Genomic DNA, 23,962 nt, shown 5'->3' on the forward strand with positions numbered 1-23,962 from the left:
AATACAAAATGACATGAACAAAGGTCCCGATTATCTTATGGTGCAAGAATAGGCTTGGGGAACAAAACAATCTCCAAAATAATATAAAATGCAACCAATTTAGCGGATTTAAAAATCAACATTTTTGTCTGAAAATTGGTAAAATTTATAATATAGATCTTATAGCGTTCTTCCTGGAAGACAATTACCACCAACGTAAGACAAATTTGGTAGAAGATATCTTCATCTTGCCACTGATGCCAATTTTTTTAATGTACGTGGTCAGATAACAGAGTTATACGCTAATATATCCATAGAAACCCTATTCTAGGGCAGCTTTAGTCAGCAGCCCACCATTTATAGTCTGGCACTAGATGGCAGCTGATTTTAATACTGAATAATATTAAACCCATGACCTACTTTGGAAAATTATTCCCGAGGTGGGCATCATGACTAAAACCTTAGGTCAAATTTAAGTATATGATCGAATTGGCATTACAAAATACACTAAGAAAATATGCAGCTAACTAGAATTCCACAACACGCCAAAACACTATTTAGTAATGAAAATTAAGCTATTACCTTCTCTTTTAAAATCCACTATAATATTTTGCTATACGTAATACTTTCGCGTTATTTTGAATATATTTACTTGCACTTAAAATATAGGTTTTAATTTTGTTTTAAGACACAAGTGTTGATTTTAGAAAAAATCATAAGACACAAGCGTGGACTTTTAAAAAAATATTTTTGTCAAAAGACGCAAGCGTGGATTAAAAAAACAAATATTTTTTAAAGAGACACCAGCGTGGATGTAAAAAAAAATTTTTAGGAAGAACATCATATTTTTGCTAAGGAACAAAATTGTGGATTAAAAAAAATAAAAAAGGAAAACAAGCGTGATTTTTTTAATATTTCTAAAGGAAGATCAACGCGAATTTTTTTTATTTTTCTAAACTAAGATCAGCATAATTTTTTATTATTTCTAAAGGAATGCCAGCCTCGAATTTTAAGAAAATAATTCTAAAGAAAAACCAACGTGAATTTTGTTTTAAAAAAATATTTCTATAGAAAAGTAAAAAACAAGTGTGATTTTTTTTAAATATTTCAAAAGGTAAACTAAAGTGGATATTTAAATAAATATTTGTTTTCTGGGAACAACATAATTTAAGAAATGTTTTTTGAGCTGATGGCCCTTATAGCTAATGCTCCTGTAATTTTTGTAATTATCCTTATATTAACTATAAGTGTAATTGTAAATAAACAAATAAAACATGTCAAGGAATAAAACAAATATTTTTCAAGGATTTTAAATAATTTTGTTCAAGGAATTAAACAAATATTTTTTTCAACAACTAAAAATAAATTGTTCAAGAATTTTAAAAACAAAATCAAGGATTAAAAATTTTTTTTAGAATTTAAATAAAAATAATTTTTAAAAATTTTAATTAATTTAATTAATCGAGCTCTAAGACCTAAGGGGATTACATTGAAAAATTGATATCTAGCGAAGTCCTACACACACATCAACCGCTATGCGACGATCGTTTCGTTAGCTGGTTAGGCTAATATCCTCAGGCATATTAGATGTTGTTGTTACTAGACAATTTTCGCCATTTGGAGCCCCTATTTATGCATCCAAGATTGCAAATTTGCATGTGTGAATTTCAAATTTAAGCTTTTTATTTCCAAAGACGACTCATTTGTCCCCCTTATATTCCAGAAATCAATTTTTCAGTATTACATTCATATTACAGTCAATGGCTTTTTCCATCGTAGACTGTATATGTCTTTCACATCGAAAGATTTTTTTAAGTGGAATGGCCTCGCCGCTAAAAAGGCTAAAACTTAAAACATTTTTAATTAATTTCTCGTTAGAGACAAGCTTACTGACCAAGATGCTTTTTTGAAAAAGGAAAGCCGACGATACGAACACACACAACCACCACTGTGTGACATGACATGTTTCGCCTTTGGTTTAGGAAATATGTTTTTCAAGGATTTAAAAAATATATATTTTCAGTAATATGAAAAATAATATTTTTTAGGATTTGAAAAAAAAAATAGTTTTTCAATAAACACCAGCTTGTTTTACTTTGTTTCACTGTATTTATATAAAATATATATAATCCAACATTTCAATATTTATGTATATGTATGCAACAATTGAATGTTAACTTAATCATTATAATTCAATTGAAAAACTCAAAAAAAAACAACAACACCAACAATAGCAAAACATGTACCACTCAACAACGGCTAACAAAACAATCAAATAAACGAAACAGAATTTTTCACAGTTACGTACAAAATCGAATAACTGCAATGGTTATTACGTTAGAATATTTCGTTACGTGAATTGTGTGTGAAATAATATTCGGCTATAAGGTTGGTGATTATGCTGTCGATACCTATCGATAAACGGAAACGTAGAGACGAAGGGTTTTTTAGTCTCCATTGTCTCTACGGAGGGACCTTCTGTTAGGAATTACCGAAATCGGTTGCGATATGACTTGCTAGGATCGTATTAGTATGATCACTTGCCTCTGGAAACCTCTGGAAGAAGTCGAAAATAGAGTAACAAGTTATGATGCACAGCCTAATAAACCTAGTACCAGCGGGGATAGTTGTCACACCTCCACATGTGTGAATGACTTGGAGTCTGTGGTCGAAGGTACTGCACAAAAGCAGAGAACCCACGGGAAAACAATGGGGGGAGTAAAGAGACACGCTCAGAGGAAGTTCAATCTTGACCCAGGGACATGTGGCAACTATAGAAGAATTTCATAATAGGTCTTGTTTCTATAAAAAAGCAGAGATTCGGGAACAAAAGATTATCTTACTGAATAGGCAAAAGAGGTAAACAGGGTACCGTTGTAACGGCGACGATGGCCAGAGCGCCAGTGCAGCGTCAGCGGTGGATGCGGCGAATTACGTAGTGAGAGAGTGGTCGCCGGGGAGCAGCGGCCAATTCGCAGTGACAGAGAAGAAAGAGATGAAAGGGATGCGAACAGAACAAAGGGGAGTCTGTCGTGAAAGGTGATCAAGAACGGATCGGAAAAGTAGTACGCGTGCGTGTGTTACTGGTGACGGGAAAAAATACAGTGAGCGGAGACAATTGGAGTTTTGGTTGTGGCTGTGTTGGTCGAGGGTAAACGTGAGTATACTATCTTTTTTATTTGTGAACCCTATCCCCTCCTAAGTGATTTTCGGAAGTTAGAGTGAGTATAGACCGGAGTTATGAGATTTTCATGCGCGACGGAGGGCCGAGATTCTTGTGTTTAATAAAGGGCCGACAGGTCTCCCCTACTTCCAATAACGTGAAGGCCGACTGGTCTCACAGTTTTAAGGATTTTCGTGTTTAACGGAGGGCCGACTGGTCTCCGACAGTGCCAATAAAGTAGGGGCCGACTGGTCTCACATTTTCAAAGATTTTGGTGTTTTACCGAGGGGCCGACAGGTCTCACCTACTTCCAATAACGTGAGGGCCGACTGGTCTCACAGTTTTAAGGATTTTCTTGTTTAACGGAGGGCCGACTGGTCTACGACAGTGCCAATAAAGTGAGGGCCGACTGGTCTCACAGTTTCAAAGATTTCGGTGCTTTAACGAGAGGCCGACAGGTCTCCCCTACTTCCAATAACGTGAGGGCCGACTGGTCTCACAGTTTTAAGGATTTTCTTGTTTAACGGAGGGCCGACTGGTCTCCGACAGTGCCAATAAAGTGAGGGCCGACTGGTCTCGCAGTTTCAGAGATTTTGGTGTTTTACCGAGGGCCGACAGGTCTCTTCTACTTCCAACAACGTGAGACCAGTCGGCGGTCTCACACTTTTAGAGATTGTCGTGTTTTACAGAGGGCCGAACGGTCTCCGACAGTGGCAATAACGTGAGGGCCGACTGGTCTGACAGTTTCAGAGATTTTGGTGTTACACAGAGGGCCGACAGGTCTCCCCTACTTCTAATAACGTGAGGGCCGAAGGATCTCACAGTTTTAGAGATTGCCGTGCTTAGTAGAGTGCCGATTGATCTCGAGTGTAAAGGTGTTTTAAGTGGATACGAGGGCCGAAAGGTCTCGATGTAGGTACTGACTTTAGCTAGTGCGTTCGAGGACCGAGGGCCGATAGGTCTCGTGAATTAGGTGTTATTCCAGAGTATTTGAGGATTTACTGGTGACGAAAAAAACACAGTGAGCGGAGTCAATTGGAGTTTTGGTTGTGGCTGTGTTGGTCGAGGGTAAACGTGAGTACACGGAATTATACTATCTATTTTATTTGTGAATCCTACACCCTCCTAAGTGTTTTTCTGAAGTTAGAGTCAGTATAGACCGGAGTTACGAGATTTTCATGCGCGACGGAGGGCCGATAGGTCTCCAATTGTGCCGGGAACGTGCCGACTGGTCTCACAGTTTTAGAGATTCTTTTTTTAATAAAGAGCCGACAGGTCTCCCCTACTTCCAATAACGTGAAGGCCGACTGGTCTCACAGTTTTAAGGATTTTCGTGTTTAACGGATGGCCGACTGGTCTCCGACAGTGCCAATAAAGTGAGGGCCGACTGGTTTCTGGTCTCGCAGTTTCAGAGATTTTGGTGTTTTACCGAGGGCCGACACGTCTCTCCTACTTCCAACAAAGTGAGGGCCGACTGGTCTCACACTTTTAGAGATTTTCGTGTTTAACGGAGGGCCGACTGGTCTCCGACAGTGCCAATAAAGTGGGGGCCGACTGGTCTCACAGTTTCAAAGATTTTGGTGTTTTACCGAGGGGCCGACAGGTCACACCTACTTCCAATAACGTGAGGGCCGACTGGTCTCACAGTTTTAGGGATTTTCGTGTTTAACAGAGGGCCGAACGCTCTCCGACAGTGGCAATAGCGTGAGGGCCGACTGGTCTCACAGTTTCAGAGATTTTGGTGTTTCACAAAGGGCCGACAGGTCTCACCTACTTTCAATAACGTGAGGGCCGACGGGTCTCACAGTTTTAGAGATTTTCGTGTTTAACGGAGGGCCGAACGGTCTCCGACAGTGCCAATAAAGTGAGAGCCGACTGGTCTCGGAGTTTCAGAGATTTTGGTGTTTTACCGAGGGCCGACAGGTCTCTCCTACTTCCAATAAAGTGAGGGCCGACTGGTCTCACTGTTTTAGGGATTTTCGTGTTTAACGGAGGGCCGAACGGTCTCCGACAGTGCCAATAAAGTGAGGGCCGACTGGTCTCGCAGTTTCAGAGATTTTGGTGTTTTACCGAGGGCCGACAGGTCTCTCCTACTTCCTACAACGTGAGGGCTGACTGGTCTCACACTTTTAGAAATTTTCGTGTTTTACAGAGGGCCGAACGGTCTCCGACAGTGGCAATAGCGTGAGGGCCGACTGGTCTCGAGTGTAAAGGCGTTTTAAGTGGATACGAGGGCCGAAAGTGTGTTCGAAGACCGAGGGCCGATAGGTCTCGTGAATTAGGTGTTATTCCACAGTATTTGAGGATTTAAGGCTAGATAAGAGGAGGGCCGACTGGTCTCTTGCGTAGGATTTTAGCTTACCCGAGGGCCGAAAGGTCTCGATTTAGTGCAGAACGTATATAGTGCATTCGAGGCCGGAAGGTCTAAATTGAGTTGTTGAAATTAGTTAGCACACACGAGAGCCGAAAGGTCTCCATTAGTGCAGAACGTATCTAGTGCATCCGAGGGCCGGAAGGTCTCAGTTTAGTTGCTGGAGTTAGATAGCGCATCCGAGGGCCGAAAGGTCTCAATTTAGTGGCTTAATTCAGTCAGTGCGTTCGAAGGCCGATAGGCCTCTTGTCGTTCTAGGGTAGCTGAGGGCCGAAGGGTCTCGATTTAGGTATCTGTAACTAGGGGGCCGATCGGTCTCCTGCATATGGTTTTAGATTACCCGAGGGCCGAAAGGTATCGATTTAGTTGCAGAACGTATCTAGTGCATCCGAGGCCGTGAGTACTCCACTTTCCAGAGGGCCGACCGGTATTGCGAATTAAAGCCTATTTAGTGCACTCGAGGGCCAAAAGGTCTCGAATTTGCTCAGGACTTAGTGTAACTGACGGCCAAAAGGTCTCACAACTATTCTGTTCAAAGGGGGGCCGAAAAGACCGGCCGTGGTGCTAAGGTGACTGTGTTGTTAAAGCAAAGCGGTGGGTAAATCCGACATTCTAGAGGAGTATCCGGGAACGATAGAATGTGTTTTCGGGCGATGCCAGCGGTAGCAGTTGTTGAAGATAGTTGATAAAGACACAAATTGTAAACTAATACCAAAAGGCTTTTCCATCTCAGTCATTGCAAAATATAAATTTCTGTGACGAACTGCTCCCCTGAGTATACCCCAGCCGGAGGCGGAAACAGGTCGTTACATATCTCACCGAACAAACGCAAATTCCTATTCAACGGACACCGTGGCCACAGTTTGAGAAAATCGTTTCGTTAAAATTGCAATTATTATGTTTTTATTTTCTTTCAACATATCCATTTTCGTCTTCTAATTTCTTGGTCGGCGTTGGTCTAAATGCATCCTTAACCTAGAGGGTAACTGGTGGCGTATGAATAAAAATGTATTTCTGCTTGCCCGCTCCTATTGCGTATACGCCAACCTGGACTATATAATCATATAAATGTGAGTATGTATGTCAAGGATTTACTTGCAATGCCTATTATATTTAGGCAAGCCTGACATTCTGCGACCGATTGTCAACTAAGCTGTCATTAGTTGCTTTAAGGCAAATCCTGAAAACGCATTCTCCTCGCTTAAAGTTCCCACGGACTATGCTAAAATGTCCTGGCTACATTTCAATATACCGATGCAAAATTATGTCAAAAACTTTTCGTCATGGTCAGTTTGTCTGCCATAATTTCGACATAAATTGCCTGGGCTCTCCTCCTCAGGCTTCTTCATGATAAGTGTTGAAATAACAAATGTTTCCAGTTTTGCTGCCAAATTCATTGTAAATGTTAAGTGCCTCCCCACATCGACATCTACCAGCACCACCAACGATGACCTTGAGAAATGCAAAGACGTGCAAACAAACAGACGGACACACACACACTTGCCGCCAACCAAAAAATATTCATTTCCCCATTTAAGATAGCAAACGGAATGCAAAAAGGATATTGCAGTGCATTTTTTAGGTTAGTGAATGTATGGCCAAATGGATGGATGGATGTATGCGAATAGATAAATGTTTGCATGTCCTTCACAACAATACACAAAACGAAGATGAAGAAGAAGAAGACGGATATTATATAAAAACGAAAGATATAACCCCACAGCAAGTGAAGATAAAGAAACATTGAATGCCATTAGCGTGCTTCGGACCATATTTTATACAATGGCATTTTGAAATGATTCATTTACTTTCGCATAAATGGGGCAAGCAATTGCTGGCTGCTTGGGCCTTCTTCTTTAAGTGCTTAGTGCTGTGCATGTGAAGATGTCGGCAGAGTAGATTCAAGGTCATAATAAATTGTTCAAATCATTGTTATTTTGTTTTTGAAAGAAAGAGAAAAAGCAACCGAAAAATAACGAGGATTTAAAGGTTAATACTTTATGTGCCATTATAAAATTTTACCTTTTGTTGTGGCGCAGCTAACACGCTGTAGTCCTTTGCCAGACTAAAATATTAAGAAGCGCAAGGAGAATAAGTTATTACATATTATTTTATATTAATAAACTCCATAGTAACATAATAGGGAACAGCTTGACAAAATTTTTGAAACCTTGATTTTTAAAATAGTCGGGCTTAATCCCATTGTTGTTCACGGTGCTCTTGAAGGGAAGTTTTTGCCGATTCTGAAACTACAATGTTCATAGAAGAGAAAAATCAAAAAACAAGGAGGGATTTTTAAATAAATCGCGGTCAAAGTTCACATTTGTAGGTTTTTTTAGGGTTTTCACGATTTTTCTTTGAAACCGCAAGTCCTATTGAAATGGAACTAAAGAACACGTTGTAGCTGTGAAAATTCTGTACAAGATTCACCTTTATGATAATTTCGTAGGTTTTACCGTTATTGAGATATAGAAGTTCAAATTGAGACAATGCATTGACGGTATCGCTACCTTATAAAACAATGTCATACACGGTGCGCCTTAACTAACTTTAAGTGAAAACCGCTTGCACCAGGGAAGTTTTTTGCGGATTTTGAAACAGCAATGTTCATATGTGAGAAAAATCCAAAAAGAAGAAATAATCGCTGGAGAGCTTTTTAAATAAATCGCGCTAAAAGTTCACATTTGTAGGCTTTTTTAGGTTTTCACGATTTTGCTGCAAAACCGCAAGTCCTATCGAAATGACACTAAAGAAAATGTTGTAGCGTTTTTGAGATATAGAAGTTCAGATCAATCATTCAGATTTTTTTCTCAGTTCTTCATGATTTTGCTTAAAAATGCAAATTCTATCGGAATGGGACGAAAGAAAATGTTGAAAAGAAATTGTGAAAATTCTCTACAAGATTGCCTTTAGCATCTTTGTCCTAGGTTTTACCATTTTTGAGTTATATTAGTTTAAGTTGGGAAATTGTAGTCATGACACTGTTTTATAAGGAGACGATACAGTCAATGCATTGTCCTAATTTGAACTTCTATATCTCAACAAGTAAAGAAGTGTCAGTCGGCTTTGCCGACAGAGATATACCCTCAGCAAATGTGAATTGAAATGATCATCTAAGACAGATCGAATTTATTTAGTGTATTTTCAGAATTTTGTGGCCCCCTTTGAACATTTGAACTTGCCGAACAGAAACTAAGTTTGGACAAAATATGACAAAAGTTTTGGACCAAATCAGTTGAACAGTTCGAGAGTTATCATGCTTTACGGGTTTTTTACACTTCTCGGGCTGTTTTCTCAAGAAGTATGGACTTGTCCCTGAAAAAAAAAACGTTTACCGTCGTAATGGAGGTAACGACAGCAAGCTGCTCCAACCAAAATCAAAGTGATTCGAGAGCAAGTCCTAAAGTGAACTTATCCAAAAATTTTGTAGGGGAGTTACCCGAAGGAGTGGAAGAATATAGCCCATATTTGAACATAATCTATATATGGTAGATATATTAGGATGTGCAATGTAGTGACCACATCGGTCACTATCTTCAAGAGTTATCGTGCGCACAATTTTTCCGAACATTTCTGAACTTTTGCGGGGGAGGTACCTGAAGGAGTGGCTTATCTTCGAACTTAAACTAGGTGTGGGCCAAACATTACGAAGGCCAGAGGTATCGTGCGCACAAATCTTCCGAACATTTTCGAACTTTTGTGGGGGGGGTACCGGAAGGAGTGGACCGATATAACCCATCTTGGAACTTAAACTAAGTTTGGGCAAAATATTATGAAAGCCAATTTTGGACCGAATCGGTTGATCCGTTCGAGAGTTATCGTGCGCTCCAGCCAGCCAGCCAGACAGACGAACAGACATTGCCAAATCAACTCCAAATTGTCTGAAACACATTTCATCTAAAAAATACTCGATTTTTTGACTTTTCGATTTTAATCTAAAATTAAGCATTTGATTTTTCGGTCTGGCGATAATTTCAATTGTCTTCAAACCCGACTTTCTACGTTTTCATAACCGATCGTTTCATAATCGACTATTCGTCGATTTTCAAGTTTTCTTTTAAATCTTTAAATCGCCAAACTGTCAAACCGCCATGTCAACAATCTACGAGGGCAGTTCGGAAACTTCTTAGACTAGCACAAAAAGCGCGTTATAAACAGAAAAAAGGTGTAGAAACAGGTGTTCAAAAAAGACGCATCCGCAATTTTTTTACAATGGAAAAATTAGAAATGCCTGCTGTCATTAAATATTTACATAAAAAAGGTTTATCGGGACAAGAAATTCATAATTATATGGTGAATGTGTTAGGTGAAAGTGCTCCTTCATATGCAACAGTAAAAACTTGGGTTGCTGAATTTAAACGTGGTCGTACAAGCATTGAAGATGAACCACGTAGTGGACGTCCAAAAACAGCAACAGCAACAGAAATTGTAGCCAAAGTGCATGATATGGTATTAAATGATCGACGAATAAAAGTGCGTGAAATTGCTAATATCATGGGCATCTCAAATGATCGAGTCCATTTAATTTTGCATGAAGAACTACAGATGAAAAAGCTTTCTGCAAGATGGGTGCCGCATTTGCTAACAGTCGATCAAAAACGCATAAGAATGAACATTTATCAAGCTTGTTTGGATCGTTTTAAGCGAAATAAAATGCATTTTAAGCGTCGTTTCATAACTGTTGATAAGACATGGATCCACCACTATACTCCAAAGACAAAAGAACAATCCAAACAATGGACTGAAGTTGGAGGAAGTGCCCCAAAGAAGGCAAAAACAATTCAATCGGCTGGTAAGGTTATGGCAACGGTTTTTTTTGGGACTTCAAAGGTATTTTATTGATTGACTATCTGCAAAAGGGTAAAACAATAAATTCAGAGTACCATTGCAACCTTTTGGATCAATTAACTAGTACAAATTCGAGAAAAAAGTCCTGGCTTACAACACAAAAAATAATTTTTCATCAAGACAACGCACCAGCGCACAATAGTGTTTTAACAATGGCTAAAATCAACGAATTAAAGTACGAGTTGCTGGACCACCCACCTTATTCTCCTGATTTAGCTCCCAGCGACTTTTACTTGTTCCCACATCTAAAAAAAATCCTTGCTGGCAAGCGTTTTACCTCAAATGAAGATGCAATTACAGTTGTAAACCACTATTTTGAAGACCTTGAGAAAAACTATTTTAATCAAGGGATAGAATTGCTAGAAAAGCGTTGGACTAAGTGTATTGAAGTTTCAGGAGATTATATTGAAAAATAAAAATATTTTTGAAAAACTAACTATTCTCTTTCATTGATAGGCTAAGAAGTTTCCGAACCGCACGCGTATTGCGTCGCTGCATAAATATACATAAGTGAGACCGAAATTATTATGAATCGGGTAGCTGTTAATGAGTACTTTTATAATATTTACAAAAAGAACAATGAAATTTGTAAAATTAGCGTAATAAAATCAATGTTTATATATATATATTAAAAATTATTTTTTACAAATATTTTTTAAATATACTTAAACTTTAAAAAAAAATGTCCAAATATGACCACCTCCAAATCGAATTTGAAAGATAGCAGGGGGTCGGTACTAATAAATTCAGAAATAAAATAATCAACCCGTTTACATTGTTACAAAATTAAAATATCTGAAATACTAAGAATTTTAGCACCAATTAATATTTATTAATATAAATAATCCTTCTGCATATTTCTGGTTTCAGTTGAATTCTACAATCGATTTAGAATATTTTTGACCAGTTTTGTACAGCTGTAGTATGAAATATGTCGCCGCTAGCTTTGAAAATCTCTCCTATAAGGATGTATGGAAGTATAAGTCGTCTGGAGACATTTTCTATTTATAGAACCACTATACACGATTTATTGTTCAAGCTTGGACTACAGTCCAGCCAACCCATGTTATTGAAACAATTATTTAATACAATTATTTAATTATTTAATACCAGTCACAAATAATAAGCTTTTATGCTTGAAGTCAGAGATTCAGAGATTTTCAAAGCTAGCCACCAAAGTAGGAGTAAGTCCCATCATTGTAGTTTTTTGGACCACACCAAATTGTGCATGTGAGAGCCCATATGACACCTATATTTTCACTTGACCATAGCCGTAGACCTCTAATTTATTTTCAGTTACAATATAAGCAACCAACGGATTATCCAAACTATGGAATTTAAGTTGAAAGTACTAAAAATACGAAATTTGGCCAGGTCCAATGTGGGTTTTTTATATTCCAAATATATATGCACCACAAATATTTCAAAAGCATTACGAATGGAACGCACAACATCTTCTGTATGAATTCACAACGAAAAACCATCAATATGATATTTACAGTATCCTATCCCAACGACAATCTGTATGAAAATTGGGAAATATGGCCCTAAAACATATATATCAAAAACAAGTGCTGCTAAGAATGTTATATGCTATGGTTACAGATTTCTTTTATTCAGAAACCCATAATGAAATTTCATTTGGAACATTTCTTTCTTTAACAATATTCCCAAATAGTAACGGATTTTGCTAGATTTTGATCTAGTATGGAATTATGTAAAATGAACAGTCCAAAATTAAAACATATAATTTCATCCTAATATATATAAATTTGTAATCTATTTTTTTAAGAAAATAGTATACATAGATATATAGTTTATTTTGAAACTCATAATGAAATTTTGTGTAGAATTTTTCATCCTTTGACACTTTTCACCTATAACCAAGTTTCATATTACTTCCATGTACCAACTGAAAAAAAGAAGGAAAAATTTTTCATCAAAAGAATTGGAAAATATTTTCATGTTTTTCAGCAAAATTGATACTGATATTTTCATACTATAAAATGTAAATAGACATTTCGTTTCTTTGGTGACCCATAGTGAAATTTGACGAAGAATATTTTTGTCTCTGACATCATCTCTCTAAAATTATGTTTTGTGGGACAATTTTGAATAAACTCAGATGAAGTCCGACTTTAACCCTAAAACGTGTTTTTCATTTTTAGAGATTCCTGGCGAGTTACAGATTTGGTGTATTTTGAGACCTATAGTAAAATTATATGGCGAACAATTTTGTAGAATATTTGGATTTGATACAATCACATTTTTAAGGAGTTTTTGAAGGTTTTTTGAAAAACGGACAAAAAAGACCCCTTTGATGAACCGCATGAGGGTTAAAATTTTTAACTAAAATATTGCCCACATACTCCTCTGTAAAGTTGCCAAAGACACTATATAACTAAAATGCAAGGATTCAAAGATATCTTAACTCGAATATTTCGAAAAAATTAAAAATGGGCGGAACTTGTCCCGCCTATTTTGGTTACTTTCCGACGTAAACTTTTAAAACGCCGATACACGTGTCTCATATTTTTAGCTCTACTTTCATAATCTATTCGATTTTTCCCATCATTTTGAAAAAAATTTAATTTTGTTGCACAGTGTTATTCGCCAGGTAGTAAGAACTCATTTTAATTAAAAAATCTCAAAGGTCGATTCCCAATGACTTCAAAAAAATTATAAAACAAATATTCAAATCTGAAAGATAAGCCCCACACACTCACAAATACACTGTTGCGTTATGTTCTATTATTGTGTATTAGGCATGAAGCAATTTGTAGGATTTTTCACAATGTAATGTCAGGTTTCGCACAGAACTTGTTGCATCTATGAAAAATGCCCTCTTTTAAGAACATTTATGCACTCATCGCTATTGTTTTGATATTCTAAATATCGCTCTTTGATAAATTTATATATAGCTTTTTTACGCCTTTTGTATCACCAATTGATAAGGTATTTATGTTGTAAAAATTGGACTGCACATTGGAAAAATAAGCTTCCAAATATTTTTCTCAATCGATTAGAGTGTCGGGACACTAAAAATCAACTCATTTTGCACTTCATGTATTAAACTATCCACAAGAAAATATTATTTATTTAATGTTTGAGTTATTTTAAATATTTCATATGTGTTTTTTTCCTATTAGTATACATCAAAGTATTGAATAGCTTTGCAGTTTTAATTTTCGATGTCTGCTGAATCGAAAAAAATTGTTTTTGTAAAGTTTAATAAATCATTTTCTCATGTGGTTTCATAAAAATATTTTTTATTTAATTTTTACACTTCTTTCCCATTTAATCTGATACAAGTTTCCAGAATTGACCCTCTCAATTGTAAAGAAGCACTGATGTTACACTAAATCGATCGTAAGATTTAACGAAAAACAGGAACATGTACTAGAATTAATTATATTAAAAAATAATTTGTTTTTATAAATGCTGTACGACTTTCGCTTGGTGCTAAAATTCTTAGTATTTTAGCTAATTTAATTTATCAACAATGTAAACGGGTTGATTGTTTTATTATATCGTGTTTCTAAATTGTCGACTAAATGCACTAAAAGACTGCGTAAATACTTTCTTCATATCCCTTTTTGTGCCGGAGATACAAGTCAATTAAAAAAATTCCATTAGGTGTACGACTTTGAAAATATGTAATTTTTTTGTCATAGCCGCCATATAAAAGTGCCGTCCGATTTTAGATATTTTGTGGATTTTAGCGACACTTTATGACCGATTCGGCTGAAATTTGGTATTTTGACCTCTTGGAAGATATGAATCCTTCGTACCAAAAATTATTACCATAGGTCAATGTTTTGGTTTAGACCCCACACAACGGGACCACCCTGGTCAACAAATGTTGGCAGTTTTTGGTCGTTTTGGTCGATAAAACGTAAGAATTGCTGTTTGTACACATTTATTATAAATAATAATTAATTTCAACACAAAATGGACGTTGAAATAGTTTTGGCCAGAAAATTTGGATTTGGGACCATTGGTGTTAAAGTACGAAATTTTTGAAATGTCAAGACCCATATCTGGGGAAGTGTGTACTTCCCCTCGGAAAACTATATATCATTGCGTTCAGGGTCCCAAGGGCTACATATGGTAAAAATTTCAGCCCGATCCGAGAGGTGTCCATAAACAAACAACCTAATGGTGCTCAAGTAAGAAATTTCGGAAATGTCAGGGCCCATGTCTCGGGAAGTATGGACTTCCCCCCGAAAAATTATATAGCGTTGCATTCATGGTGCCAACGTCTATCTACTGTAAAATTTTCAGCCCGATCCCAGAGGTGCCCCTTATCGATATTTAAGCCAATGGCAACTAATTCTGTCAGTTGGCATTGTTTTGTGGAAGCTGCTCCGATTCCAATATATAACTATTAGTAATAGAATTTATATAATGTAATGTCCATTAAGCGGCGTGAAATTTCTTTGATTCACCCCCTGTGTAATAAGTTTCTATGTCGAAGAGATATTCTACCAGGTATATAATAAATATTTCCATTAATCAAATCGTAAATAAACATCATCGAAATAATCTTGGCCGGTTTCCGAGAGAAATCTTCCCAAGATTTAAGAATAAATCGCTCTTGTATTTTCTAAATTCGAAATACAGTCGAACTTCTGTATAAATTCGCACTTGTGGATCGGTGAATTGCTACGTTATAGAGAGATCATTTTGTGAGGATGTCATATTAAAGAACTGTATTGCAAAAATATGAATACAACGCATTTAGTGTATAAGGGCCGGATAAAGTCTTTAAAGTTACGTTTAAAGAAAGCAAGCATATATTGCAACTCAAAACCACACTCCATCAAAACTCCCTCCATTTCCGAGGATTTGTATAACAGCTTCTTCATTATTCATTTTTAACAAAATTAAAAAAAAAACAAGTAAAATAGCATTCTGAACTAAAATGGAATAATTACTTTTCATTCCTGTCCCCAACTTTAAGTGGGTACGTTAAAATGTCAGATAATGTTTATGTACATTTATGCTTCATTCGGGAGGCCCTTTTTTATGGTGCCTATATCTAACTATGTATGTTGACAATTTTTGGTGGGCTAGAAATTGGGAGGTACTGTTATATAGGGGTTATAATAAAACATGGGCCTATGTTGACAGTTTCTGATGGGAGCCTTTAATGTCAAATAACTCCTAATTCGGTTAAAAAATTTAGCTAGAATCTTCAAAATATCGAAAATCGGTACATAACGTGGGAACTTCAAATGTCATTAACAGCTAGTTTGGAGTTATCTGGGCTATACGAAAATATGAACTTAAATGAACCGTTATATGGGGGCTATACCAAAACGTGGACCTATGTCCACAAGTTTATTGACATTTAAGAACTTTAAATGTCAAATTATATCTACATCGGTCTGAAAATGTAGCTACAAACGTCAAAACACCGCAAATCGGGGGTACCGTTATATGGGGGCTATACCAAATCGTGGACCTATGTCCACAAGTTTTGTTATATAAGTTTATTGACACTTAAGAACCCTAAGTGTCAAAATATAGCTAAATCGGTCTGAAAATGTAGCTAAAACTGTCAAAATACCGTAAATCGGGGGTACCGTTATATGGGGGCTATACCGAAACTTGGACCTATGTCCACAACTTTTGTTATATAAGTTTATTGACATTTAAGAACCCTAAATGTCCAATTATAGCTACATCGGTCTGAAAATGTAGCTAAAAACGTCAAAATGCCGCAAATCGGAGGGCACCGTTATATGGGGGCTATACCAAAACGGGGACCTATGTCCACAACTTTTGTTATATAAGTTTACTGACACTTAAGAACCCTAAATGTTAAATTATAGCTACATCGGTCTGAAAATGTAGCTAAAAACGTCAAAATACCGCAAATCGGAGGGTACCGTTATATGGGGGCTATACCAAAACGTGGACCTATGTCCAAAAGTTTTGTTATATAAGTTTATTGACACTTAAGAACCCTAAATGTCAAATTATAGCCAAATCGGTCTGAAAATGTAGGTGAAAACGTCAAAATACCGTAAATCGGGGGGTACCGTTATATGGGGCTATACCAAAACGTGGACCGATATATCCCATGTTCGAACTTGATCTTCCGGTCAAAATTGGTATTCCCCAATTTTCAGCGAAATCGGTCAACAAATGCGACCTGTATGTTGCGAACGGACGGACGGACGGACGGACATGCATAAATCGACTCAGAAAGTGATTCTATGTATATCCCTAGAAGGAACTATGGGTCTATCTCGCTTCCTTTTGTATGTTACATACAAATGCACTAACACATAATACCCCTTACCACATAGTGGTGTAGGTTATAAAAACACAGAAACGGCTTTATGTCACACATCCTTGAACATTAAAAATTGGTCACATTTCAAGGTTCTTCAGGAAAGAATTGTTGGCATTGAAACTTTCATTGTTAAAGCGCAGATTTGGCAATGACCTTTTTTAAATATTCGAAACTAGTTACCGAAACTATTCTCTTCTTGTGTCACTTTGTCCATTGGCTTTGTCAAACTATTTTCCTTTGCTAAAGAATATGTGTAACATTTCCCAGTAGTGTCAAATATTTGAATAATATCTCCACGTGAAAGTATTTGTGAACATAAATACAAATGTTTTACATTAATATTAATGATATAGTTTCATTTAAATCACACCAATACACAGCAACACAATTTTGTTCCAAGGCCAGCTTAAATAGGATTTATTACTTGGCATGACATTGGAAACACACACATCTAACCCAGTAATCGGCTTATTGAGCACTTTACATATCCTTAGGACCGTACAAATTTTTAACCTTGCACGGATCTTAGAGCTTCTTCTCAATTTTCTTATGACCCTTATCCTATTTATATTTGGCCAAAAACTTGGTATTTATTCATTTGCAGAATGTGGTCCGGTTTACAGTCGCTATTCTAACCTTTTGGTTGAGTAAAATACATCATGATTGTAAATTTTTATTATCTTATATGTACGTGTGTCACTATGCACTTTATTTCGAATTAATAGATTATATCAATTATTATTGAAAATCCCGTTTTTTTGTCACTTCCCATCACACAAAAAGTCATCACCTGTTTTTATGCACCACTTACCAATGGATTTATGTTTTTTTTTCTACAGCTTTTTTCCAAAACCAGAAATTATCGTTATTATCGTGTTGTGTTGTCGTCGTTGACTATGAATTGTTGTAATTTATGTTTTGTTTTTCTTCTATTTTTGTTTAAACAGTAACCAAAAATAATTTGAAACTATTTTATTTTGTTAATTATCACCGAAAAAACCAAACCAACAAAAAACTAAATGCCAAACACCAATTATTATTGCTTTTTTAGCCTTTTTTATAAACCAAATTAACCGAGAATAATTAATAACCACAAAGATGCAACACACAAACACTTGTATTCAATTTTAATTCAATTTTTTTATTTTATTGCTTAGATGTTGTTTAATTAACAACTTAACGAAACCCGTCCTCGTTTTTTTTCGAAAATTATATTTTGTTGTTTTTCGTTTTGTTGTTTGTTTCGACTTTTTCAAAATTAATTCTTTATATGCGTTAATTTTTTCTTAAAAATTTGAAATTATTTTTCAATAAATTTTCAATGAAATTTCACAAAAAATTCGTTTCCGTTTCCGCTTTGAGACGTTTACACGACGAAGTTGTAACTGCGACTAAACGCAACAAGCTTTTGAAATGTTTATTTATTTACATTTCTAACGAACCTTTGCAGTGATGACAACTGTGTGGATGGATGAAAAACGCCCAAATGCCAACAGAAGGTAATGGAAATAGACAAGCGACTAGTAAACAGAAGGGACACGAACATGGCATATCAAACACCGTTAACATTTTGTTGTTGAGGAAATCTTAGCGGAATTCGGTGCAAAAAATATATGCTGTGTGGTAATGACTTTTTCCTTTTAGTCCTTGGCTTCCACAAAGCACCGCCATCTCTGAGATGAATTATTCAATAGAGAAAAGTTCGCTGAATTGACTTTTTCTATAGAAAAATTTCGCTGAGTTGATTGTTCTATAGACAAAGTTCGTTCCTGAGAAAAGTTCGCTGAATTGACATTTTCTGAAGAAAAAGCTCGCTGAATTGACTTTTTCTATAGAACAATTTTGCTGAATTGACTTTTTCTACATAAAAAGTTTGCTGAATTGACTTTTTCAATAGAAAAAATTAGCTGAATATACTTTTTCTATAGAAAAATTTTGCTTAATTGACTTTTTCTATAGAAAAAATTCGCTGAATTGAGTTTTTTTACAGAAAAAGTTCGCTGAATTGAATTTTTCTATAGAAAAAGTTCGTTCAATTGGCTTTTTCTATAAGAAAAGTTTGCTGAATTGACTTTTTCAATAGAAAAATTCGCTGATTTGATTTTTTATAGAAAAAGTTCGAAAAATTGATTTTTTTATAGCGAAAACTGAATTGACTTTTTCTATAGAAAAAGTTCGCTGAATAGACTTTTTCTATAGAAAAAATTAGCTGAATATACTTTTTCTATAGAAAAATTTCTTAATTGACTTTTTCTATAGAAAAAAATCGCTGAATTGAGTTTTTTTACAGAAAAAGTTCGCTGAATGGAATTTTTCTATAGAAAAGGTATATATATTTGACTTTTCTATAGAATTGACCTTTTCTATAGAAAAAGTTCGCTGAATAAATTGACTTTTTCTATATAAAAAGTTCGCTGAATAAACTTTTTCTATAGAAAAAATTTGCTGAATTTAGTTTTTTACAGAAAAAGTTCGCTGAATTGAATTTTTCTATAGAAAAAGTTCGTTCAATTGGCTTTTTCTATAAGAAAAGTTTGCTGAATTGACTTTTTCAATAGAAAAATTCGCTGATTTGACTTTTTATAGAAAAAGTTCGAAGAATTGATTTTTTTATAGCGAAAACTGAATTGACTTTTTCTATAGAAAAAATCGCTGAATTGCTGAATTTCTATAGAAAAAGTCAATTAAGCGAAATTTTTCTATAGAAAAAGTATATTCAACTAATTGACTTTTCTATAGAATTGACCTTTTCTATAGAAAAAGTTCGCTGAATTGACTTTTTAAACAGAAAAATTCGCTGAATTTATTTTTTTGTATAGAAAAGGTTCGCTGAATTGATTTTTTCTATAGAAAAAGTTCGCTGAATTGACTTTTTCTACAGAAAATTTTCGATGAATTCACATTTTCTATAGAAAAATTTAGATGAATTGACTTTTTCTATAGAATAAGATCGCTGAATGGATTTTTGTTTTAGAAAAAGTTCGGTGAATTGACTCTTTCTAAAGAAAAAGTTCGCTGAATTGAGTTTTCTATAGAAAAATTTCGCTGAGTTGACTTTTTCTATAGAAAAATTTGCTGAATTGACTTGAGTTTGCTGTTTTTCAATAGAAAAAGTTCGCTGAATTGACTGTAGAACAAATTTGCTGAATTTACTTTTTCTATCAAAAAAGTTTGGTGAATTAAGTTTTCTATATAAAAAAGTTTGCTGAATTAGTTTTTTCTATTGAAAAAATGTAATGAATTGACTTTTTCTATAGAAAAAGTTCTCTCAATTGACTTTTTTTTTTAAAAATGATCGCTATATTGACTTTTTCTATATAAAAAGCTCGCTGAATTGACTTTTTCTATAGAAAAAGTTCGCTGAATTGACTTTTTCTATAGAAAAAGTTCGCTGGATTGACTTTTTCTATAGAAAAAGTTCGCTGGATTGACTTTTTCTATAGAGAAAGTTCACTTAATTGACTTTATCTATAAAAAAAAGTTTGCTGAATTGACTTTTTTAACAGACAAATTAACTGAATTGATTTTTTCTATAAAAAAGTTAGCTGAATTGATTTTTTTTTCTATAGAAAAAGTACGTTGATTTGACTTTTTCTATAGAGAAAGTTCTATAGAAAAAGTTCGCTGGATTGACTTTTTCTATAGAAAAAGTTCGCTGAATTGACTTTTTCTATAGAAAAAGTTCGCTGGATTGACTTTTTCTATAGAAAAAGTTCGCTGAATTGACTTTTTCTATAGAAAAAGTTCGCTGGATTGACTTTTTCTATAGAAAAAGTTCGCTGAATTGACTTTTTCTATAGAACAAATTTGCTGAATTGACTTTTTCTATAGAACAAATTTGCTGAATTGACTTTTTCTATAGAAAAAGTTGGCTGAATTGATTTTTTCTACCGAAAAAGTTCGCTGAATTGACTTTTTCTATAGAAAAAGTTCGCTGAATTTACTTTTTCTATAGAGAAAGTTCACTTAATTGACTTTATCTTTAAAAAAAAGTTTGCTGAATTGACTTTTTTAACAGACAAATTAACTGAATTGATTTTTTCCTTAAAAAAGTTAGCTGAATTGATTTTTTTGTCTATAGACAAAGTACGCTGATTTGACTTTTTCTATAGAGAAAGTTCGCTTAATTGACTTTATCTATAAGAAAAGTTTACTGAATTGACTTTTTTAACAGACAAATTAGCTGAATTGATTTTTTCTATAAAAAAGTTAGCTGAATTGATTTTTTTATAGAAAAAGTACGCTGAATTGACTTTTTCTCTAGAAAATGTTCGCTGAATTCACATTTTCTATAGAAAAATTTATATGAATAGACTTTTTCTATAGAACAAGAACGCTGACTTTTACTATAGAAAAATTTCGTTGAATTGACTTTTTATGTAGAAAAAGTTAGCTGAATATACCTTTTCTATACAAAAAGTTTGCTGAAATCACATTTTCTATAGAAAAATTAAAATGAATTGATTTTTCTACAGAAAAAGTTCGCTCAATTGAATTTTTCTATTGAAAAAGTTCGGTAAATTGACTTTTTCTATAACAAAAGTTTGCTGAATTGACGTTTTCTATAGAAAAGTTGGCTGAATTGAGTTTTTTTTTATAAAAAAAGATCGCTGAATTTAGATGAATTGACTTTTTCTATAGGAAAAATTCGCAGAATTGTTTGCAGAATGTACTTTTTTTCTACAGAAAAAGTTTGAAAAATGAAATTTTTTATAGAAAATGTGTGGTGAATTGACTTTTTCAACAAAAAAATTCGCTGAATTGATTTTTTGTAGAAAAAGTTCGCTAAATTGACTTTTTCTATAGAAAAATTTAGATGAATTGACTAAAGGAAAAGTTTGCTGAATTGACTTTTTCTATAGAAAAAAGTTTGCTGAATTTACTTTTTCTACAGAAACAGTTTGCTAAATGAAATTTTTCTATAGAAAATGTTTGCTGAATTGACTTTTTTGTTCGCTGAATTGTTGAAAATTTGCTCTGAATTGACTTTTACAACAGAAAAATTCGCTGAATTGATTTTTTGTATAGAAAAGGTTCGCTGAATTGATTTTTTCTATAGAAAAAGTTCGCTGAATTGACTTTTTCTACAGAAAATTTTCGCTGAATTCACATTTTCTATAGAAAAATTTAGATGAATTGACCTTTTCTATATAATAAGCTCGCTGAATGGATTTTTATTATAGAAAAAGTTCGGTGAATTGACTCTTTCTAAAGAAAAAGTTCGCTGAATTGAGTTTTCTATAAAAAATGGAATTAAATTGAGTTTTTTTATAGAAAAAGTTCGCTGAATTTAGATGAATTGACTTTTTCTATAGGAAAAGTTCGCTGAATTGTTTGCAGAATTTACTTTTTCTACAGAAAAAGTTTTGCAAAATGAAATGTTGTTATAGAAAAAGTTTGCTGAATTGACTTTTTCAACAGAAAAATTCGCTGAATGGATTTTTTGTATAGAAAAATTCGCTAAATTGATTTTTTTATAGAAAAGGTTCGCTGAATTGACTTTTTCTATAGAAAAATTTAGATGAATTGACTAAAGGAAAAGTTTGCTGAATTGACTTTTTCTATAGAAAAAGTTTGCTGAATTTACTTTTTCTACAGAAAAAGTTTGCTAAATGAAATTTTTCTATAGAAAAAGATTGCTGGATTGACTATTTTTGTATAGAAAAAATTCGCTGAATTGTTGAAAATTTTCTCTGAATTGACTTTTTCTATAGAAAAAGTTCGCTGAATTGAGTTTTTTCTATAGAAAAAGTTCGCTGAATTTAGTTTTTCTATAGAAGATTTCGTTGAATTGGGGTTTTTCCATAGAAAACGTTCGCTGAATTGTCTTTTTCTATAGAAAAACTTCGCTGAATTGACTTTTTCTATAGAAAAACTTCGCTGAATTGACTTTTTCTATAGAACAAGTTTGCTGAAATGACTTTTTCTATTGAAAAAGTTTGCTGTTTTTCTATAGAAAAAGTTCCCTGGATTGACTTTTTCTACAGAAAACATTCGCTAAATTAACTTTTTTTACAGAAAAGTTTGCTGTGTTGACTTTTTCTATAGAAAAAGGTAGATGAATTGACTTTTTCTATCAATTAGTTGACATTTTCTATAAAAAGGTCGCTGAAATTTAATTTTATCGACTTTTGTCTGTAACTCGAAAAATTAGTTACATAATTCCAATACTGTTTTTTTAATTTTTGACTGCATATTGAATAGCTTGTGAACCGCATAATCTGAGTTTTCGAGAGTTGTCGTGAGAGACTCTATGTTATGGCTCGTCTATGAAAGCAGACTTCATTCATTATTTCATCCGGTATAATTGTGAACAATAGAATTGACATAGGGTATCCCAGCTTTACTCCCGCGTTGGTGAGAAACGGTTGGCTTATGTTACCATTGTGAAGAACTGAGAGTTCTGTATCCTCGTACATCGCTTGTATTACTCAAGTTAAATTTATTATTTTCTGGGGTACTCCGTTTGATCAACACTTCCCATATGACAGTTGGCCTGATGGTGTCGAAGGCTATCTTGAAATCAATTAATAAATAAAAAACTTTCTAAACTCTCCCCTCATCTCTCTCGCTCATCCTTTTGAGGCTCCTTTAATTCCAAAATTGTACACAAGAAATCTTCCAAATCTATTCACGGCACAATTATTAAAATCTCTGTTTCATAAACTTAAGCCACTGATATTGCCAACTCGTGAGTATAACTTCTGGGTTGCTGACCGCTATCGTGTTTGGTGCATCAAAAACATGAAATCGGCAGAAAATATGTATGGTAGCCAAATCTTAACCGATTTCAATATAGTTTTTTCTATACCAAATTCTGTCACACATTCCAAATTGCATCAGAATAGGACATACAAAGCGTGATTGGTGCACCAAATACCTCAAATATCTAAATCTGAACCGTTTTTTACCAAAAGCAATAGCGTCCCTATATGGCTAAAAAATTATGGACGTTGCTGAGATAGAGGCTGAAAACGGAAGTCCGGACATACAGAAATCGACTCAGAAAGTAATTCTAAGTGCATTAAACTCAACCAAATTTTTTTTTTTTTTTTGGTCCAAAAACTTTAAAAATTAAATTTTATGGCGATCGGCTAATTTTAATCCGTGCCAACCTACCGATCTATGCTTTTTCACGAAAATGTAAAACGTTATTGTAAAAATTTAACCAGTTCATTGTTGTGGCAAAAAAAATGATCCGACAAAAGTTGTGAAAATCATATCGGATTTTGATATAGCTCCAATATGCACATTTGGCCGATTTTTTAGCCTATACACGCAGAGAAAAAAATATGAT

General features: G+C 34.5%; 1 protein-coding gene across 2 annotated transcripts in view; it reads right to left on the reverse strand.

The window, feature by feature from the left end:
* LOC141403914 (Ig-like and fibronectin type-III domain-containing protein 2) overlaps window positions 1-18,062 on the reverse strand; it is an 890,607-nt gene extending 872,545 nt beyond the window's left edge. For both annotated transcript variants that reach the window (XM_073987017.1, XM_073987016.1), the window contains exon 1: window positions 17,477-18,062. The gene's annotated coding sequence lies outside the window, so the exon portion shown is untranslated. The remainder of the gene's footprint in view (window positions 1-17,476) is intronic.
* Between the last annotated feature and the right edge of the window lie 5,900 nt (window positions 18,063-23,962).

This window comes from Musca autumnalis, unplaced genomic scaffold (genome assembly GCF_047663935.1).
Source record: "Musca autumnalis isolate F117 unplaced genomic scaffold, ASM4766393v1 scaffold_4, whole genome shotgun sequence".
Lineage (NCBI taxonomy): Eukaryota > Metazoa > Arthropoda > Insecta > Diptera > Muscidae > Musca > Musca autumnalis.